The 10,366-nt window shown below is 42.9% G+C and overlaps 1 pseudogene across 1 annotated transcript; it reads right to left on the bottom strand.

The window, feature by feature from the left end:
* Positions 1 to 4,459: 4,459 nt before the first annotated feature.
* LOC306789995 (centromere protein N-like) lies at positions 4,460 to 8,332 on the bottom strand (annotated as a pseudogene). Its single transcript has 8 exons — positions 8,086 to 8,332; positions 7,339 to 7,439; positions 7,036 to 7,209; positions 6,830 to 6,931; positions 6,223 to 6,277; positions 5,950 to 6,053; positions 5,693 to 5,816; positions 4,460 to 4,617 (listed from the first exon to the last, which is right to left on the bottom strand). The product of its transcript is annotated as a centromere protein N-like (transcript).
* Between the last annotated feature and the right edge of the window lie 2,034 nt (positions 8,333 to 10,366).

The following is a 10,366-nucleotide window of genomic DNA, read 5'->3' on the forward strand; positions in this document are numbered from 1 at the left end:
TAACGTACACAAAGCTCTGGTGAACCCCACAAAAAGGAAGAACAGTCACAGAATGTCAGTGTAACGAAGCAAAGCTATTAAAAGACAACAACTTGATTGATGTCTATATATTTTTTTATTATGGGACTTAACAGCCCATAAACTTTGGCTTTGCATCAACAAGAACATATTCATCTATGAGGTGGGACCCAAAGCAAATAAACTACTGGCAAAAAGACTGCAAAAACTGGCAATTTTATTTTAAATATGAGCTTTAAAATGTAGCATTCTGGTGTACTTTGAGAAGAAAATTAAGTGATGACATTTACTTTAAGCAAAAAACTATTTATTATTCAGTTATTAATCACTATTTCAGCTCTATTAGTATTATTATTATTAACCTTTATTTCGACAAAATCCATTGAGACCGAGGTCTCATTTTCAAACGTTCAAATCAAGAGTAAAATAATAGCTGTGATCTATACACACCTCTGCATTAGCAACCCGCTGAAATGAAGGTAGAGGCACCTTAACCCTCTCATTACTTCAGGGTTCTTGGGAGCAACGTGGACTGTTGGGACTGTTAGTCCACTGGCTGTGGTCATCACAGTGAACAGTGTGAACAGTGTGATGAGAGGACATGTGAGCCCTTGTTGCTGTCCATCTCCTTGGAGCAGAGGCTGCATTTAGCATACCCTGCCTTATCAATGTATTTAAAACACTGACAGCAGGAAGCTGTACTCACGTCTGTTTAGACCTCCACCTTTATCCAGTCCCAGCTCCACCTTTATCCAGTCTCAGCTCCACCTTTATCCAGTCCCAGCTCCACCTTTATCCAGTCCCAGCTCCACCTTTATCCAGGCCCAGCTCCACAACAGTCTACTTGCAGAGAGTAAAACTCACTCTTCTTACGCGACCGACTAATGTAGCCAGGATGTCTTCAGACAAAGCATCGATGCGCGCGACAGTGTTGTTGGACGCGGGATCACGTCCAACTTTTTCGCTTCTCTCTCTCCAATCATACATTCCACCATCTCTTTAACATTTGTTTCCCTCTCCACCACCGCCTCTCCTTCTCCCTATTACAACAGCAATAACACCAAGTTGTAATATATACCTCATAACACCCCGCCACTCTCGGCGCATGCCTCCCCAGCAACGAGACACATCACCCGGTCACAATACCTCCAGAATATCCCCGGGTGAAATCCGGGACTTGGTGTTATGGTTCCGAGTGGCCGGCGCTCACCCGTTGGCGCCGGGACGCGAGGTCTCCAGCCGCGAGGCATCCGATCGTCAGGTCTGTCAGCCCTCGGAACAGGCCGCGGGTCAACAACTTGTGGGTGGCGGGGTAGAGGCGAGGCAGATCACAGAAAAATTATAAAGACTAAAGTATGGCAAAGATATGTTGATGAGAAACGTATTTGTACGTCAAACACAAACGTAATCAGGGAGAAAATACGTTCATGGTAAAACGTAATTGAGAATGCATTTTAGTTTTGGGGGAATGTAATTTTTAGGAGACAGGACTGCACCGCCATTACATTTTTCCTCTCGCGCACCCCCTAGAGGCAGCTCGCGCACCCCCAGGGGTGCGCGCACCACACTTTGGCAATCCCTGTGTTAGACAAAAGAAGAGTTGAGTTGCTCTTGTGTGTGTCCAAAAAGTCCTCGCTGTTGAGGAATTGTTGTAAAGTTTGCAATATTGAGACATTCAGATAAGTCCTTTTTTGCAAACTTAAAATCTCTTTTTAATTGAGTTAATATCACTGAAAAACTGGCTTGTGGGATTTAACCAGATGATACATACCTTGTGAAAGAGTAACATTTTGCCCACTGCATCACTGGGACTTATTTTGATCCTCTTCCGTCCAGCTGTGGGTGGCAAGAGATGGAGAAGGAGCAGCAGAGAAGCCATGTCACTGTCCCAGTCTACCAGGAGTAAATGAGACCAAACAAGTCATTAGTATGTACTTGGAATACACAAAGTTAATAGCATCAGCCATTTATTAAATAAACCAAGGATATCATGTAGCTTACTGGTGTGATCGTTCTCTGAAAGGTTTTCAGCAGCTGTCAGAAGTCGGCACAGCTCAGTTGACTGAGTCAGGTGTTTGGCCTCTTTGATAACCTTGGGCTTGAATGCTGTATCCCACTTCTCAAGCATCTTGGAAGCTGTTTCAGCACCAAACAGCAGCAGGAAGTCTTGATTCAGCTGTTGATCATACATAGATGCAAAAAAAGAGAAGAAAATCAAGTAAATGGTGTGTGCACGGTTAACTACTTACATCCAACCAAATTAAGGACTAGAGTTTAAATAAAAGATGAGCACAACTCACTGGTCCTTTGACATCTAAACAACGTGGAAATGTTTTTAAGACATCTGTGGTTCTCTGCGGGTCATGCACTAGGTCCTGGTGAAGTTGCAAGGTCATCTTCATCTTCTGAAACACTCGTTTCATCAGGAGAGTGAACATGACCAATGAACAGGAAATGAACAGTGAACAGGAAATTATATAGCCTCCGTACAGGCATCTCCATCAAGCTGCGGAGGCTCTGTGGCTGCTGATGTTCAGCGGTTTGGTCCCTGTGTTTGAGGCTCTGTGGCTGCTGATGTTCAGCGGTTTGGTCCCTGTGCTTGAGGCTCTGTGGCTGCTGATGTTCGGCGGTTTGGTCCCTGTGCTTGAGGCTCTGTGGCTGCTGATGTTCAGCGGTTTGGTCCCTGTGCTTGAGTCTCTGTGGCTGCTGATGTTCAGCGGTTTGGTCCCTGTGCTTGAGGCTCTGTGGCTGCTGATGTTCAGCGGTTTGGTCCCTGTGCTTGAGGCTCTGTGGCTGCTGATGTTCAGCGGTTTGGTCCCTGTGCTTGAGGCTCTGTGGCTGCTGATGTTCAGCGGTTTGGTCCCTGTGCTTGAGTCTCTGTGGCTGCTGATGTTCAGCGGTTTGGTCCCTGTGTTTGAGGCTCTGTGGCTGCTGATGTTCAGCGGTTTGGTCCCTGTGCTTGAGTCTCTGTGGCTGCTGATGTTCAGCGGTTTGGTCCCTGTGCTTGAGGCTCTGTGGCTGCTGATGTTCGGCACTTTGGTCCCTGTGCTTGAGGCTCTGTGGCTGCTGATGTTCGGCGGTTTGGTCCCTGTGTTTGAGGCTCTGTGGCTGCTGATGTTCAGCGGTTTGGTCCCTGTGTTTGAGGCTCTGTGGCTGCTGATGTTCAGCGGTTTAGTCCCTGTGCTTGAGGCTCTGTGGCTGCTGATGTTCGGCACTTTGGTCCCTGTGCTTGAGGCTCTGTGGCTGCTGATGTTCAGCGGTTTGGTCCCTGTGCTTGAGGCTCTGTGGCTGCTGATGTTCGGCGGTTTGGTCCCTGTGCTTGAGGCTCTGTGGCTGCTGATGTTCGGCGGTTTGGTCCCTGTGCTTGAGGCTCTGTGGCTGCTGATGTTCGGCGCTTTGGTCCCTGTGCTTGAGGCTCTGTGGCTGCTGATGTTCGGCGGTTTGGTCCCTGTGTTTGAGGCTCTGTGGCTGCTGATGTTCAGCGGTTTGGTCCCTGTGCTTGAGGCTCTGTGGCTGCTGATGTTCAGCGGTTTGGTCCCTGTGCTTGAGGCTCTGTGGCTGCTGATGTTCAGCGGTTTGGTCCCTGTGTTTGAGGCTCTGTGGCTGCTGATGTTCAGCGGTTTGGTCCCTGTGCTTGAGGCTCTGTGGCTGCTGATGTTCAGCGGTTTGGTCCCTGTGTTTGAGGCTCTGTGGCTGCTGATGTTCAGCGGTTTGGTCCCTGTGCTTGAGGCTCTGTGGCTGCTGATGTTCAGCGGTTTGGTCCCTGTGCTTGAGGCTCTGTGGCTGCCTTGACTGGCCGTTGGTATTTATTCCTGGACATGGTCTTGAGGCGCCATGCTAAATATCCTGTGCCTTTTTCCCCATCATAGAAGTGCGCCTGTTAAGTTATTTAAAAAATATGAAATTACAAAGGTCACTCATAGATCTTATATAAAAAGGCAATTATGGGATTGTGAATGAATGACTTCATAACAGTGCCAATCAAATCAATACATAGAATATTTTGTGTGTTTGTAGATCCATTTTTTTGATGTTTTGAAGAAAAAAGAGTTTTTGTGCAAAACTCTAGTCTGTAAAACCGGTGTGTATTGTGGAAGTAATCCTTTTAAAAACTTACATAGCCCTTTGGAGAAAGGGGAACATTCAGCTAAGGAAAGAGTGTAATGATTCCCAGGGCAAACTTCTCCTTCTGGTTACGGGAAGGAATCCTCCTTTAGAGCAAAGACGATAAAAGAAAACATGAAATTGAAATGCCCCCTAATAACTATAGGGAACCACCTTTGCTAATTCCCTGCCATGCATTCTGAAAATGAATTACATTCCTTCTTAATGTAAACCCTTTCAGTCTGAAATGGTTTCAAATTCTACAATTTATTGAAGAAACACTTACCCATGCATTTCCGTCATATGGCTAGCCAGAGTGTCGGCTATATCCGAGAACTTAACGGAGCAACTGGGCCGGGATCTGGTTCAGTGCAGGTGGTTTAGCATCCAGTGCGACGAGTCCGTGGACAGCACCAGTACAGCTCAGCTGATGATGTTTATCCGAATGGTGTTCGATGATTTCTCCACAAAAGAAGAATCCTGACACTTCTGCCCCTGAAGACAACAACGAGGGGAATTGACATCTACAACGCGGTGAAGAGTTTTTTGTGGAGAAAAAGGTACCGCTAGAAAAGCTGGTGTCGGTGACAACAGACGGTTCTCCCGCCATGACGGGCCGGCATGTCGGCTTCATTGCACAATGTAAAGGTGACCCAGACTTCCCAAAATGTATCCATTACCACTGCATCATTCATGCTACAGATTTGGTGATGAGTACTAATGTGATAGGATTCATTTAAAAAAGTGAAAGAGTTGATTTTTTATCTTACATAACTGATCATTTGTACAAACATGGGACAGAGTTCACGATTTGTTCAAAAATGTTACAGTCCTCTGACTTTCAAATGTTGGAAGAGATTAACAAATACATGTTGCATGTTTAAATATATCTGTTTCCTGCCATCATTGTTGTGGAAATAATTGTTAATTATTGTGAGGAATAATTAACATAAACGTGATCAGACAGTCTCTTCACATATATTATTATTATTAAAAGGTGATTGTGCAATTTTGTTATTCAGGAAGTTTTTATCAAACAAGTAGCCCTTCGTACTGCTCAGTACCCTTAAAGTAGTTCTCGGCTTCAAAAAGGTTGGTGACCCCTGCTTTAAATGAAGGGCCTGTCGGCCATCAGTTCTGTGGTTGGTGCGTTTGTGAGGAGGGACCAGGGCCATTGTCTGTGATGACAAAATAATTTCTTCCTTTTAAGGGGATACATGAGAGCAGAGGTGCAAAAAACAACATTGAAATTAGTTGATCGTACTTTAAAAAAAGAGAGAAAAATTAAACTTGCTTACGATTTTGTTGGCATTGTTAAAAACGTAATAATCACAAATAACCCATGGGACAGTGGGGTAAAACACTTTGAATGCACTGACAGACATATTCATGATGGATTATGTTGTAGGAGCATTACAGAGGGGCTATTTCCTCTAGTCTAGAGAGTGTGTGCCCTCTTGTGGTCATTTATGGAATTGCCAAGACTATAAAACATGTTTTCTTGTTTTACAATCCAAGTATTGTTTCCTTGCTAACACACATAGGGTTGTGGCGAACACATTCTTGATACCTGAAGATGCACATTGTCTGAGTGACTCCAGGAAGTTCGTGCTTGCAAATTTGACAACACATCTGAATGGTTCCTCCCGCTCCGTCATGGTCTTGTTGGAGTGGTCTCTGAACTTTGTCTCCAGCTGAGGAAAGAACACAAAACATAAGATGATGTCAGCACAGAGCGATACTGACCTTTTTATCAATCTTTGAACTGATATAGTGAGACAGCGACTTAAGGCTGAGACTCAGTATCATCGAAATGCCTCTGGATACCTTGTAAACTGCAGACTGAGGTAACGCCCCACCACCAAAGGCCTTGCCGGCCATGTGAAGTCTGTTTGCTGCAGGCTCAGCTTGTTCTATTTCTATGAGCGGGTCTGTAAATAGGACAGAAGCCAAATAAACAGAATCACAAAGCAGAATTCTTCCAGAGGAACGCATTAAGGCCAAATACATGAGGGTAAAACAAACAATGTTTAAGTATGTGTGATCTTATAAACAATATGAAAGCAGCTTTGCTCAGATCAAATTATTTGATTAACATACTTGAGATAGTTTGGTTATTTTCTGCAAGAGGACTTGGATACTTGGTGGGAAACACCAAGAATTAAAAAGTTAAAACAAAATTCCCAATATAAATCATCAGACCAATCATTTTTATAACAAAACTCTCACGGGTTAAAATAAGTTAGTAGTAGGCTAAGAGTTTCTCTCTGTTCAGTGGATCTCTAGACATGAACTGTGACATTATGTAATCAAAGATATTTTGCATGTGCAAAGGTCGAACCTGAACCAGGAAGTAGTTTGGCAGCATGATGGATGTTTACAATAGATATATATACTGTAACATCTTTAACAGAACTTCTGTTTAATGGCACAGAGGGATGAAGACAATGTGCGATGCTTTTCACAGTTCATTGTTAGGATTGTAAACTTTTTGTGTTATTAATACTAAACATAAGAATAAACCAAGCTTCTACGACAAAAAAGGTAAATATGTAAGTGTAGTTAAGGTTCATAAAGGGTGAACATCACAACTTACATTCTTCCTCAACAGGTGGTCATTGAGGTCAAGGGTTCAAAGCCCTCAGCAATCTTTAATTAAGCGGGGCATACAGAGCTTTGTATGCTGGTTGTAGTTTGAAGAGCCTACCTGTTGATATTTCCTCATTAGAAGGTCCCTAATGGCAGTGAGTTTCTGTCCACTAAGGTTAGCATCCTTGACAGCTTGATATCTGGTGGATAGAACCATGGCCTGCAAAGTACATCACTTACTTAAAATGAAAAAAGACAGAAGAAACGGCGACCCGGCAACTGTGCGAACAATGTCTTGGATTGAACATGAAACTCAACCCTCACCTGGGACAACAGGGGCTTCTGCTTGGAAGTCAGGTTGGTCACAAAGACGTACGGGGTTTGGAGATAGTGGACGACGTATGTTGGTTTCAGGTGGTTGGGTCGAGAGAAGGCGTCTCCTCACGCAATACGAATCCATACAGCTTGGTCTGTGTGCTTCTTTATTTTGACAGACACCTTGAATGCAATGTCAAAAGTATACTTAGAATACAGGATGCTAAACACAGAGATGCCCATACAATGTGTATCAATGATGCAACTATATAATTAAGTTGTGTTTTGCGGGGGGGGGGGGATCTGGCTTACATGTCTCACAAGCTCTTTGAGGTGGCATTTAAATTGTTCCTTGAACTGCATCAGCTCTACAGAGTGAGCATCATCTGGAAAATAAACTACTGGCAAAAAGACTGCAAAAGCAACAGGCAGAAAGGACAATCCATAAGATAAGGGATACGGTTACGAATCAATTACAAATCAGTCTGTGAACCCAAGGAGGTTCTCTGAATGTCTGTGGTGAAAAGCCGAAAAATAAAGTGTGAAAAAAGAACATATTCATCACATATTCATCACAGCCAGTTTAGTTGCCTTTCAGAACAACTAACTTTTCAAATATTTCATTAACCGCCTCCTGTGCGGATGGAATATTATTCCTGCAAATGAGAACAGTCTCTCAACCGGAGCTGAAGAGGGGAGGGATTTTGCAGTACTCTGCCAGGTAGTCAAGCTCCACCTCTTTGAATGGAGGGAGCTGAATTTTTGGTATCATTTCAGGTAGTTTGTCTCTTAAAGTGGCCAGCTGATTCACACTGTCATACATATAATTGCAACGTGTTGGGCATGGTGTTTTCAACTGTTCTTTTGTCACTTCTGACAGGAGCTCTGCCGTCTTGGGTCTTTTTGATGCATTCCACAAAGCTGAGCACTTTCCCATGGCTGTGTGGTTCAGACGGGAGAGTGTGGGAGAGTCCTTCATCGCCTGCTTTGCATCAGTGGTACACACTAAGCTCAGTGTATGAGTGGCACATCTCACATGAGGTGGTAGGATGATTGCACCTTCAGACACTTCTTCTTCTGAAGCATTGATGGTTACAAAGGATAGTCCATTCTCTTTTGTGTCATCATTCTCGTCTTCATCTGCAACAACAGATATGTTGAACTCCTTAAAGGCCTTTACAAAATTTGACCCATTGTCAGTCACTGTTGCAATGATGTTTTCATTTGACAGGCCAAATTCTGAGTGGATTTCCTCCAATATCTCAGCAATGCGGTTGTAGTTGTGTGGACTTGGAAATGTCTGCATGCGAGAACGACTGATTCACGTTCAGTTGAATCTGGCTTGATCCAGTGAGCTGTTACGCCCATGAAGCTAGTCTTACTCGTGGACCAGATGTCAGCAGTGGTGCAAACATATTGCACCGTCTTCAGTTTCTCTTTCAGATCACTTTTTTTGGCATTGAAATCTGCGTCTATTCTCCTTCGCAGTGTACGTCTGGAAATCACTGTCAGATTTGTGTTTAATCCATGAATCAATTCAACAAATTCAGTTTGTTCAACTGTAGACAAAGGATGCATTCCCTTCACTATGTACGAAGTAATGAGAGAATCAAGTTTACCCTGTGTTACTGTGTGTTCAAAAAGGCGGGTCTGCCTATAGGGGGTGTTTGTCTTTTTGCCACTATAATTAGGCCGACACTCTGTCTTGTGTCAAAATCATCAAGACTGTCAGGGTGAAGTCTCTTCAGGTGAGTTTTGAAATTTGATGTAGCTAAAAGAGTTCCAGATATTACTGCCTTCTTTTTGGTGCAGAGTTTCCACTCCGCCTGGATCTTCCCATCTGGTGTTTGAGAGACAATACTGAAGAACGTCCCATCCAAGATTGCAGACACAGGCTTGGTTCCATCTGTGCTTGTTGATGGTCCTTCTTGAACATCATCTTGCTGAGACATGTTGTCCACCTGGCCAACTGTAGAATGTATGAAATAATAAAACTAAGAATACTTTCATAATATGCCTTTTAAATAAAATGAATTGGATATTTAATGTTTTTTCAACAAATGAACATCTACTGTCATAGCCTGGCTAACTGTGAACTATATTATCTGCCAGTAATTGATATGGCATTATGACATCCACATTGAGAAGATACAGCATAACTTGTAATTCAGTGCAAGATTAGATGGTCAGACGTCTCTTGAGGTTATCATGAAAGTACAAGCTCCCAGTCTCCCTCTTCCTATATAGCTAGCTACTCGACTGATAAGTTAACTTGCTAAACACTGGCTATGCACTAGCCTAGACAGCATGCTAGCGTCATTAGCATGTTAGCATCGATTGCTAGCTTGATATTATAAACATCACTTCACCATGTATATAGACAGCATGCTAGCGTCATTAGCATGTTAGCATGAATCGCTAGCTTGATATTATAACCATCACCATGTATATAGACAGCATGCTAGCGTCATTAGCATGTTAGCATAAATCGCTAGCTTGATATTATAACTATCATGTATGTAGACAGCATGCTAGCGTCATTAGCATGTTAGCATAAATCGCTAGCTTGATATTATAACTATCATGTATGTAGACAGCATGCTAGCGTCATTAGCATGTTAGTATAAATCGCTAGCTTGATATTATAACCATCACCATGTATATACAATAGGCTATGTAGCCAGACCCAGACATAAATTATACATTAAGCTAGTTGACATCTGTCACACTCAGATAAAATATTTACCTTGACAGACAATCCATTGAACTGGAAGATCTGAAGACTGAACTCGTGAACTGTTTTTTGATTGGTGGAGAAAGTATTTTGAGTATTTTAAATACAAAATTACTCCACTCTAAAGTATTTTGTTACAAATTACATTCAATTTTTCATCGGCCCTATCAAATACAAATTACAAAATACTCAAAGTAATTGAAATACGTATTTCAAATACAAGTAATTGAAATACTGCCCATCTCTGACTATATATATATATATATTAGCGGTTAGCGGCTGCTCGTCTGCCTGAATCCGGCCGTAGTTAAGCCTTGTAAAGTAACTTTAATAACTTCACTTTCAAACTTCACTGAGATTGTGACGATTTTACAGATGATTTATACTTCATATTATGTCCATAAACGGACCAACAGGAGCTCAGGTAGATCGGCTGTGAACATCCTTGTGTTAACATTATTGTTAACGGTTTCTCTTTTCAGCATATAAATATATATATACACCGTATATGTATCCATATATCCTTCTGAGCAGGGATCCTAGATCAGACTGTCTCATTTCGGAGACCGCTCGGTCCGGCCTTCGCGGTCCTTAAAGGATGTGGCC

This window comes from Melanostigma gelatinosum, assembly GCF_949748355.1.
Source record: "Melanostigma gelatinosum genome assembly, chromosome: 16".
Lineage (NCBI taxonomy): Eukaryota > Metazoa > Chordata > Actinopteri > Perciformes > Zoarcidae > Melanostigma > Melanostigma gelatinosum.